This window comes from Triticum aestivum, chromosome 7D, assembly GCF_018294505.1.
Source record: "Triticum aestivum cultivar Chinese Spring chromosome 7D, IWGSC CS RefSeq v2.1, whole genome shotgun sequence".
In the NCBI taxonomy this organism is placed as follows: domain Eukaryota; kingdom Viridiplantae; phylum Streptophyta; class Magnoliopsida; order Poales; family Poaceae; genus Triticum; species Triticum aestivum.
This window is the reverse complement of record NC_057814.1, coordinates 71927653-71938926: the sequence shown is the minus strand read 5'-3', so window position 1 is coordinate 71938926 and position 11274 is coordinate 71927653. Positions and strand designations below refer to the sequence as shown.

At 46.9% G+C, this 11274-nt stretch overlaps 1 long non-coding RNA gene and 1 pseudogene across 2 annotated transcripts; both read right to left on the bottom strand.

Moving 5' to 3' along the window:
• Positions 1-325: 325 nt before the first annotated feature.
• LOC123170830 (ABC transporter C family member 10-like) lies at positions 326-4741 on the bottom strand (annotated as a pseudogene).
• Positions 4742-6363: 1622 nt separating this feature from the next.
• LOC123167009 (uncharacterized) lies at positions 6364-9855 on the bottom strand. Of its 2 annotated transcripts, XR_006483743.1 has the most exons (6): positions 9381-9855; positions 8906-9056; positions 8599-8813; positions 8368-8528; positions 7327-7778; positions 6364-7136 (listed from the first exon to the last, which is right to left on the bottom strand). It is a non-coding gene; the product is annotated as an uncharacterized lncRNA (long non-coding RNA). The 2 variants fall into 2 exon arrangements; XR_006483742.1 differs by having other exon boundaries at positions 6364-7778.
• Between the last annotated feature and the right edge of the window lie 1419 nt (positions 9856-11274).

Sequence of the window (11274 nt, the reverse complement as noted above, 5' to 3'; positions counted from 1 at the left end):
GGGCGATGATAGCGGCGCACCTTCGGCTCGCTCCAATGCTTGTATTTGTCGCTAGGTGACCCACGGACCTGGTTGTAATTTTTGTTACTTCTGATGTTCTCTGTACTACCATGACAGATGATGAATAGATAGAAAGTTTCTTCCACAAAAAAAAACTTTTTAAACTTTACTATTGTATATAAAAAAGGTATTTGGACTGGTGAGATCATAATACTATCATTGGATTTTTCGTCAATATTATTTTCATAGTATGTAATGGTCAAATTAGTTTGTTGGAGACCCATGTCATGTCTAAATCGTTATCTATTCCAGAATGGAGGGAGTATCAAGTATGTTCTCGTAGCAAAAGCTTATTTGAAGCAACGTGGTGCTCATATAATTGCTTACCAGGGCTAAAAGTTTCTTGAGGAAGAAGAGCCATGACAACGGCAGAAAAAGAAAGAACTACGGCGCTCATTATTTCTATAGTTGAATCAACCATTCAGTTGCTGCAAAATTACAAAAATATGGGCTGGCATTCTTGTCAACAAGATCCAAATTTTTAGCAAAGAAACGATCTTCTCCCTCAAAGGCCCTTATCGTTATAGCCCCTGCAATCGATTCACCTAAGTGACTCACTAGGGCGGACTTTGTAGTACCATTGATCCGCATTAATTCCTTGGCCGATGCTAGATAGTACCTCTGCATGACCAAACACAACAGGTTTCACTTATTAAAACTTTGAGTGCAAAACTGTGAAGTGTGAATGAAATCAAATAATCAAAGAAATGAGGATTAGCCATAAAGTAACAAAGTCATACCAATTACCTGCAACCTAATTGCCAAAACTATCATTGGCACGGATACAAACAGAACTTGCCATGTAACAACAGCCAATACCCCTAGATTGCTACATGCATTTAAGCTGGTACCAAGGCTAACCACTAATGCAAATGGAATATCGAGGTCAACGATACTCAAATCTGAAGAGACCTGCATTAGAAGAAAAAGGGAACAAGTTAATCCCTCATGAGAAAATCTCTGTAACTTGTCGTATCACCATTCGTTTAACAACTCTTACCCGGCTAAGAACCCTTCCTAGAGGTGTAGAATCAAAAAAGGACATTGGTGCATGGAATAATGAATTGAGTAGCTGGGAAAATAAGGATCTTGATGACTGGATCCCAAGAACAACGACTGCTAAAGATCTTGATAGCAAGAAGATCATTGTGCAAGCTCCGATAATAATGTACACAGAAATTAACTTCAGTGTGCTGACATGAGGATTTTGGACATTAGCAGCCATCCATGAATTCTGTGATATCTGCCCAGCTACGAAAATTATGTGAGAAATCATACACAAGGAGAAATACAGGAAGCCTTTCTTCTGGCTCAGGTAAAGCATATAAGACTTGAAAACTGCGTCCCCTGTTTCTTCTGGTGATGGTTTCACAGACTCTGTATATCTACTTCCATCAATACCATCTGTCTCCTTTATTGATACTTCCTTGGATCTTTGATGGGGTATGGTGTTCTTACGATGTGAAACACCCATAGTATCTTTATGGGCATTTACAAGGTCTTTAAATTCTTCACAATCTGCCAATAGATCTTGATAAGGTGCAGACCGAATAACCTATCCATCTGACATTAACTGCCAAGAATCATTTAGATGACATCAACAAATAAATAAAGCTAATTACAGATAAATATCATCATATGGTGACTTTTTTGAAGTGGAGAGAGATACCAAAATGGAGTCAAATACAGGTAGAAAATCCACTTGGTGAGTCACCAAAAGAACGGTCTTGTCTGATAGAGCACTCATGACATATTCCTGTCACAAAGAGATTTGTAAAACAGTTCATGATCTTATAGTAATACAATATGTACCTGCTGATATAATTGCACTCATGAATATGATCCTTACATTAAAGAGACTTGTGGCTGTATGGGCATCAACAGCACTGAAAGGGTCATGAAGAAGATAGATATCTGCATTTTGGTATAGTGCACGAGCAAGCTGGACGCGCTGCTTCTGACCACCACTAAGATTTACTCCTCTCTCCCCAATTTGAGTACAATCTCCATATGGCAACATTTCAAGGTCCTTGACCAACGAGCACCTCACGAGTGTCTTGTGGTATCTTTGCCTGTCCATCGACGATCCAAAGAGAATATTGTCTTGCACAGTTCCTGTTTGGATCCATGCATTCTGAGAAATATATGCTATTTTCCCACAGACTTGGATTTGAAATGTGTATCCGAAGATAAATAATTTTATATTACGCTGTTAGGAAAAAATGAATTTATGAACATATTTTATGTTGGCAAATATTGTCAACCATAATTTTCATAACTTTGCAAACTGAACTTCACGCTGTTGTCAACAGGCTATGTTTATCTTAAACATGTATAAATGTCTAAATTCTGAGTATGGCAGCTATTTCATTAGAGATGAAGTTAGTAAGAAGAAAACATACCACGCCTTCAGTTTTGGGGACCTCTCTGAGTACAGCAGCCAAAAGTGTCGACTTTCCTGATCCAACCTCTCCACAAATTGCAACCTTTTCTCCAGCTTTGACTGCCAGATTTATATTCTTCAGAGTTTGTTTTGATGTATTCTCATCCCACGAGAAGCTACATGAATCCATCGCTATAGGGTAATCAATTCCACCATAATATTTCTTCCTAACTTGCTCGTTTAACTCAGGTGCATCAAGGAACTTTGATATCCGAGTGAAAGCAACCTTAGCTTGTATCACAACTGCAATAACATCCGGCATCGTCCTAACTGGGTCTTGCACGAGACGTAGAGTTGCCACAAAGGTGAAGACATTGCTAGCATCAAGAGGGATTTTCAAAAGATAGCATGTTACAAAGGTTGCCACAGAAACCAAAGCAGGAGAAGCCCAGAACAGGAAACTGTTGTATGCCCTCCAAAGCTGGAATGCTGACAACCACTTGTACTCAACTTCCCTCAACCCCTCGATGACCTTCTTGAAGTGGGATTCCCATGCATAAAGTTTCAAGACCTTCATATGAACTAGTGACTCAGACATGGCCTTCAATCTCACATCATGTGCTTCCATAAGTTTACTCTGAAATTTGTGTTGGAATCTGGCCAGTGGAGCATTGCAGAGTACGGTGAGAATGATGACAACCAACGATGAAATCATTGCAGCACCAACTGCATTGTATAGAATTGCCAGAGCAATGCAAAGCTGAACACTTGTTGTCCATGTTTGATGGAACCAGTATGGGAATTCCCCAATCCGATAGGCATCGACGGTCACATAGTTCATAATTTGTCCAGAGGAGTGCTTCATTTTTGCTCCATTTGATAGCTTCTGTTGTTTCTTATAAATACCTGCTGACAGGAGTGACCTCACCTGCAGTCCTAATCTCCGAGTGCGGAAATACCACTGTCTCTCCGACAATGATTCACAGCATTTGCAGACGAACAATAATGCAGCCAGCGCATAGCCTTCGTATTTAAAGGTCCCTTTCCCAAGTGATACATTGATGAATGCCTTGAGAATTACTGGGCCAGTGGATAAGGTGAGAACCTTGAGCAAAACGAAGAAACCTGAGACCATGATGGCACGCTTGTGACAAGAAACAATAGTCCAGAAGAATGATGGTGTGGCGTGCGCCGGCGGCTGCTTCCTGCAATTCAGCTTCTCCATGAGCATGGAGTACTGGTTTTGCACTCGATCTGTGGCGTGTAAAAGAAGCATGTCTTTGTCCTCAAGGGGAATCTCATAGCCCTTCTTCATTAGAGGATTCAACCACCAAAACGACATCTCACTGAAAAAACCAGCAGTAGCAAAGGGAGTGACCTGATGAGTCTCAGAATCAGCTGCCTCGCCGTCTGTCTCCGTGTTGAGGGGCTTGTATAAACCATTTCCAATTCCTCCATAGCCCTCTTCGTCATGGCTGTGCCGAATGCCATAAATGAGGAGGACCACTGCACCTGGTAAGTACAGAACATCTAAACAAGACTTAATAGTGATTGTCTTCTCTGCAACAATGTCAACAACTGAAGAAGAACAAATGAATGCTGCATAGACGGTCAGCAAGACCGGCCAAGACCTGACGAATGCCGCTCCAAGAAACCGACGCCTGACACTGAAAGCCAAGCCGGCAAGGACCAAATTCAAACCCTGAAATAACGTCACAACTCACAAGCCACCAATGTGGAAGGTAAACAGTAGAAGCATCCTGACTGAAGCCACTCCCCAGCATCCAGAGTCCTAGCCCAAGATAAACCAAACCCAAGCAGCCGGTGAACACCACAGCAGACAAGTGCAGCGGTGAGCCGAGCGTGACGAGCTGCCGCGCAGACGCTCTGCTCTGCGGAATTTTGACAAGCAGCTGGAGTGCGAGCGCGAGCACGAGCAGCGCGGCCATGCCGGTCGCCGCCAGGTGGCTCGTGCAGGTGGAGGAGTCGAACATTTGGTTCAAAGCGCATGAGACGGCGTCTTGGCCGGAGCATATCGGGCTCCCGCACAAGGTCGTCACCCAGGAAGAACCTGAGATGTAGTTGCAGAGTATTGGAGTCAGATGGCGTTGTCGGATTTCAGTGATGCAGCATGAGGAGGCTGATTAGTTGAGGAGAGGACTTACTTGTGAGGGAACCCATCTGTTGATTCGAGACGGATCAGCAGCTCCGGTTGCAGGCCTGCGCCAATCATGAAGATGAAACAGGTTAGGACAGAAGAACAGATGTTCTGTTTCATGGAGGAACAGACGAACAAAGAACAGACCACGAGCAGCATCGCAGAGTCCAAATCCGATGAAATTATTCTAGGGGAAATCCCAGTGCTCGCTGGGAACAAAAGGAGTCGGAAATCCAAAGGGGAAGATCGACAGCGATCGTCGGTCGGCATTCGGCAGGGAAAGCAACAAATCCACCGGGTCATGTTTCAAAGAGCTAAGCAAGCAATGGTGGAAAGTGTTGACCTCTCCAGCAGTAGCGCGCGCGCCCCACTCGACGAAGGAACAAGTTGCTCTTAACGTCAATGTGTGCTGTTTCGCTACGGGGACGCCGGAAACAGTACAAGTTGGACGTGCTCTGTCGCGCGGACGTGCGTGGGCAGTCCTATTGATACTCTTTGTCATACCTTTTTTTTTAAGAACCCGGATCTAGTGTAAGGGTATTTCCAACGGCAACCCGCAAAAAATCTCTCGCATCCCGCCGTGGACAGGGACCAGTGCGTGGACACAAATAACGGTATCCTCATATATTTCCACAATAACTTAAATCAACCGGACGAAATTCAAAAATGGACGAATTTTGATATAAACATGACGGATTTCATTGAAAGTAGGATAATTTATACATAAAACCGAATGATTTGTCCGGTGAACTAAAAACCCGAAACTAAAACCCTAAATTATCCTATACTCCCTCCGTAAACTAATATAAGAGTGTTTAGAATACTAAAGTAGTGATCTAAACGCTCTTATATTAATTTACAGAGGGAGTACTTCACAGTGAACTCGTAGGTCACTTTTCTGTGAAAAAAAACTCGTAGGTCACTTCCCCGACCCGGTGTCGGAGTCGTCGTCGTTAGGCTCGGGACGGCGGAAGGTGGAGACGTCGTGGCAGGGCTTTCCAGCGGCCGCATAACACTCGCGGATCATCCTCTCCGCCTCCTCCTGTCGTGCGCAGTGCGGCCACGACCACCGAGGTCGTTGGAGGCGTCGTCGTTGGCGGTGGCGGCTATCTCGGCGAGGGACCATTCCTCGCCATACCTGGCCATTTCCCCGTCGAGGAGGCGGAGACGGCGCTTGGCCATCTCCGACTTCGTCACGGAACGTTCCAGGGCCAAGGTGTACGCCAGCTCTGAGTACGTCGCGATGTGTGGCGCCGGGATGTCCGAGTCCGTGAACTTGGATCGATGCATGATGTTGCGGTTGTCCCGCCGGCGCTGCTCCCGGCCGGCGTACTCCTGCGTCGTCATGGCACTTCGGGACGACGTCGAGGAGCCGTCGCTGCGAAGGTAGTGCAAAATGCGGCCACACGCCTTAGACAGGAGCGGCACTGCCCTTTCACGACACGCTAGGGCGGCGGCGAGCGGCGCTTCTCCTTCACGACACGCCGGGCAACGGCAAGGGCCGCTCTTCCTTGGCACAGACAAACGGATATCAAGGGAGAAAGTTTTCTCCGTATTCGCGTTGCGTGTGGGGAAACAAGAAGTTGGTTCGTCCTAATATTTTTGGTCACACGTGCTCCTGCTTTCTTTTACTACAACAGTTGAAATGTGCCCTCCGTCCATCAATTCCTTTAGATCGTAGTAGTACCAGAGTTGTATATTTAAACTAGCAGCCTGTGGCGCGCCGCCTGAGCGGTAGCTCGGCGGTGCTAGCTGGGTAAGCGCCCCTTCAGCTAGTTTGTTGAGCTCTTGTTAGCACATACACGTGCCAGATATCATCAACCATACGAACTTAATTACAAATTCATTTGAATAATCTCAAATATCACTGATGCAAAAGTCAAGTAGTATGACAATCTAGAAGTCATGGCAAAAAAATATTGGTTCCAATTGAAGCAACACCCACGCTTCCAAGAAGGCAAGATCATAAAGCAACACGTATGCAGCAGCTACCAACCTTTGCGCCATCGCGCGCCTCCGCCTTGCCCCTGCCTTGAATATGAGCACCGGCATTGGTGCTAGCGCCGCCTTGTCGAGCACCCCTCCACTGGTCCTCTTCCTTGTCGGCCCGGCCGCCATGCCGGATCCATCCTGCATGGTGCACAGGTATATCGCGCAATCTTCCCCAACCTTCTTGGTGCCGCCACGCACTCTGCCCTGAATCTGGACACCGGCAAGGCAGCCAGCGACACCTTGTCAAGCCCCCTCCGCTGGTCCTCTTCCTCATCTCTTCCTCATCGGCCGCGCGCCGTGCCGGGTCCCATCCGATGCACACCGTCCCTCCCTGCATTGCACATACATGTAGTTCGGGTACAGACGAGGCACATCGCCATAAACGCTGCCATGAGCTCCAGCGTCCCACCAGAGCTGCAGCTGGTGTACTGTCACAGGTGAGCTTGTCGATGAGACGACGAAGTCCGCTACAGCAGGTGTACCCTCCATCCGTTGATGTCGCAGCTACCGACAACTTGATGTCGTTGTTAACTTGTTATCTGCCTATGTCAGTCATCATCTTAATACCAAACAAGCAATGGAAAATGAAATCTTAAGCAAATTAATTTGTGATTAATTCTAATGCATTGCTCGAACCGACATATGTATAAACAAAGTGGAAAGTAATGACAAATTATGAGTTGAATATGTGGGCACCATGTCACTTATTTTGTAAGTATGAACCAGAACATACCTGCAAAATGTAAATGTGTTCCTTGACACTGCACATTGACAAATGGAATTGCAAGTTCTCTTTCATATTCTTAATGCCTACTTTGCAAAGCATCAGACAATTGTATTAGTGCTGGCTCAAATTCTTTGTCACAGTTAAATGATAAGTAGAGAGGAAGTTAACTTTGATTCATGACCATCAACCCTTCCTTGGGCATTTGGATGGAGAGGAATCCTCCATGTGCCATTCCTCCTCTTGCTAAGGGGAGGCAGCTGTAATGGAGCATTGCATCACTACCTCTTTCGACAGTCGCCTTTGCCTTTGGTGTTTCCTCGATCGCCGCAGACCGTGAACTCACTGTAGGTGCTTCCTCAAATGCTTTCATGTACAATGTTATGAGGTACTGCTCCAGGTGCTTGATCTCCAGCTCCAATGTTATGGTGTTTCCTCGATCGCCGCAGACCGTGAACTCACTGTACAAAATAAATAAATAAATAAATAAGAACTCGTACAATTTTGCTGGTGCAGTGTACGGAATTAATTGAAGGCTCAAGCAGTGAAGCAGAAGTGGGAGAAAGAGAGTTGAAGGCTCGAGCAACGAAGCAAGGGGAGTGGGAGAGAGAGGGAGAGGGAGCACCCACTTGCCTGAACAACAGCAAGGTTATACACATGCATGTTCACTAAAACGAGTTAACAATCTTAACTCCTAAGCTAGTGGGTTTTGCATATCTCGGTTTCAATTATTAATTTTCATCATTTCATATGGAAGCCACCAAGCTAGCCTGACATACTGGAGCTCTTCACTAAAAATGAATGTAAAAAAATCATGTGCAATCGTCACCACTCAAATGAATATTGACTTTTGCAGGGGCTTCACTAAATGAATGTAAGCAAAATGAATCTTAAAATATAATTGTGCAAATTATAATAGCTCCAAGAGAGCAAACAATCAGTGCTTTGTCTATGGATTTAGATCTAGCAAAACCTGCAACAACTATAAAAAGGAAGAATACAACAGCTCATCTCCTCTGAACACAAAACAACGCCGGCGTCAGGTCATACCAGTTACTGAAGGAAGCTTCATAACATCATCAACTGGAGTAACATTGATTAAGATCTGCCTGCACTTGTGCTAAGGAAAATCTATAGTTGCCAGGCTTCGTCGATATCCTGGAAGAAGGAAGCACCCTTGTATCCAGTTTCAGCAATGAACACATCTTCTCCTGAAGGAAGACAATACAATCAGACGAAAATGTATTGTTTTCTTAATCAATGCCAAACATATCTTCTCACCAGGTAAGTCACTTTAATGGCCCCTCACATACATCACATTAATCGTTGTTTCTACAATTCCACAAGCAACAGACAAGAGGGACACAAATGATCTTCAGACTCAAACTATTTGCCACCATCTTCTTTGTGTTACTGCAACTGCAAACACACGCCTGACTACCTAAGATCTCATTTCCTCCATTTTCAACATATACATTCTCACATCAGGAACAAATCTACACCATCATTAAATAGCTTGGTTAACTAATCCGAGCAGATATTTGACAGAGTAAAAAAAATGAATAATCTGAAAGCTAGCACAATTTACCCCGACGAAATATGCAGGGCACGGCACCCCTAAAGTCGTTGTCCTGGGCCCGGCCTGGCGTGAACCGCTGCTTCGCTCCACCTCCACTTGGAGTAGTCGCTGCAGCCGGCAAGAGTGGCTCCTCGTCGCCTCAAGCGCCCAACCCTCTCTCCTAAAATATTAAAAGGCAGTACCAAAAATAAAACTTCTAGCCATCTTTTATGATGAGACAGATTGAACTAAAACTCAGAGGAACCGCATAGTTTTTCATATAAAGCAGTCACTACGGATCAAATAGTAAAGAACTGCATATATACTCACTTCTAAAATTTTATAGGCATTTCCTCAAACATATTGTGAGCCACTTACATTCATCCTTAGGGCCAGAATGAGCAAACATCTTGAAATTAATGGCAGAATGATATCCAACCTCAATCTTCGGGGAGCAAGAACACACACAGAGGAATAGGTTTGGGGAGAGAAATTGATTTGTTACCTTTACCAATGATTTATGGTTGACTGCCTCGATCCAGTGCACAACTCTCAAGAAGATCCACCATCACTTCATAGTTGTTCCCTTTCATCTGCCCCCCATCACACAAATAGTTGGAGAGACAACCTCTCTCTTCTTCACATAGCCGTCCCAACATCGCGGCTCGACCTGCCACCCATCGCCTCCTGTCACCTATACCTAGGGCTTCTCTGCATCTCGCTGCCGGCTGCCCTGGCCCAAAGCCTCCATACGCACCTCAGCACCGCGCGGGGGGGAGGGGGGCACGGCAGCGGCGGCCGGTGACGAGGGCGAGATGCATGAATGGCGGTAGGATCTGGCCCTGCTGGTCGATCTGGGGCGAGGAAGAGGGGAGGAGCTCGTCGGTGGTGGGGAGGTGGTGAGGGAAGGAGAGAAGGGATGGGGGCGCCAGTTGCGGGGGGAGGACGCGGGTGGTCGCGGCGGCTGCAGACAAGGGAGAGGGAGGAATCGGGGGCTGAGGCTGAGCGAACCCTTCCGCTCGTTTTGTCCCTTCGACTGCTTTTTATTTTTGTCGCCTAGCTAGTCCGACGTGGATGCAGCGAGCTAGCGCCCATGCCGCACACCTTAATGTGTTTAAATATCAAGTGTGGATCGCGAGGATGCTATAGAATTCCCTCTGACCGTTGGACATCGGTGGCGAGATGATCGACCTCTGCAGCTAGTGTAAAATATTGGCCGTCTTTTCTTTCTCCAGCTGCCCGTTTGGCCCCTAGTAGTGAACAAAGTTTTGCAAGTCTTGTCCTATCTCCCAGATGAAACTCCTTCTCTAAGAGCAACTCCAATGGGGCGATTCATTTCGTCCGCTCGCATCCATTTGGATCGGCGCGGATACAAAAGTTGGCCCAACGCACCGACCCAAACGAACGTGCGTCCACTTTTCGTCCACGGGCGACCCATTTCCGACCCATTTTTGAGCCGGATTTGCGTCGGCGCGGACATGAGACGGACACGCGCACGCTCGCCTTCTCCTTCCTCCGGTCCCGCTGGTCGGTGGCACATTGGCCTCCCCCATCCAACAGCAACCACGCCCGCCTCCTTCGTCGTCACCGCCACCGCCCATTTTCCGGTGACTCTGCCAGCTGCCGGCGCCTGCAACATCCTCTAAGCAACGCCGCCACCTCCGACCTAGCCACCGCCGTCTTGCCGCCGGGGACCGACTGCTTCCCACCCCGACACCCCGCGACCAAGCAGCCGCCTCGCCGTCACCGGCCAGACCCTCACCGGCACGCTCGTCAGACGCCGGCAGGGCAGCTAGCTGGTCCATGCGCGCCGCAACTCCCGTCGCCGGCCATCTTCTTCGTCGACGCCCGCAAACTGTTCGACAGTTTGCCAAGGTACAAAATGGACTTCACCAACGAGTTCTTTTTTCGCAATTTCCTTTGTGACTCCGACAATTCGTCGTCCGATGACGAGGAGATATTGGCTGTCGTGTTGGTCCATGACCACCTCAATAGCCAACGGCCGTTGTTTCGTGGCTCCATTCCGGGCTACCTTCCGGCGTTGAATCGCAACCGGGAGAGCGGTCATTTCCTTCTTTGGAAGAACTAGTTTGATACAACAAATCTGTTGTTCAAACATCAGAAATTGCACCGCCGTTTCCGTATGAGTAGGCATCTTTTCAACCGTATTAGAGAGGGGATGGTCGGCTACGATGACTACTTCGAGTGCAAAGAGGATGCCGTTGGAAAGACTGGTTTCTCCTCTTATCAGAAATGCACTGCCGCCATCTGAATGCTTGCATACAGAGTGCCCGGTGATCTCATTGATGAGTATGTCCGTATGAGTGAATCTACATGCCTAGAGTCCCTGTACAAGTTCTGCAAGGCTGTTATTGCTGTGTTTGGCTCTGAGTACTTGA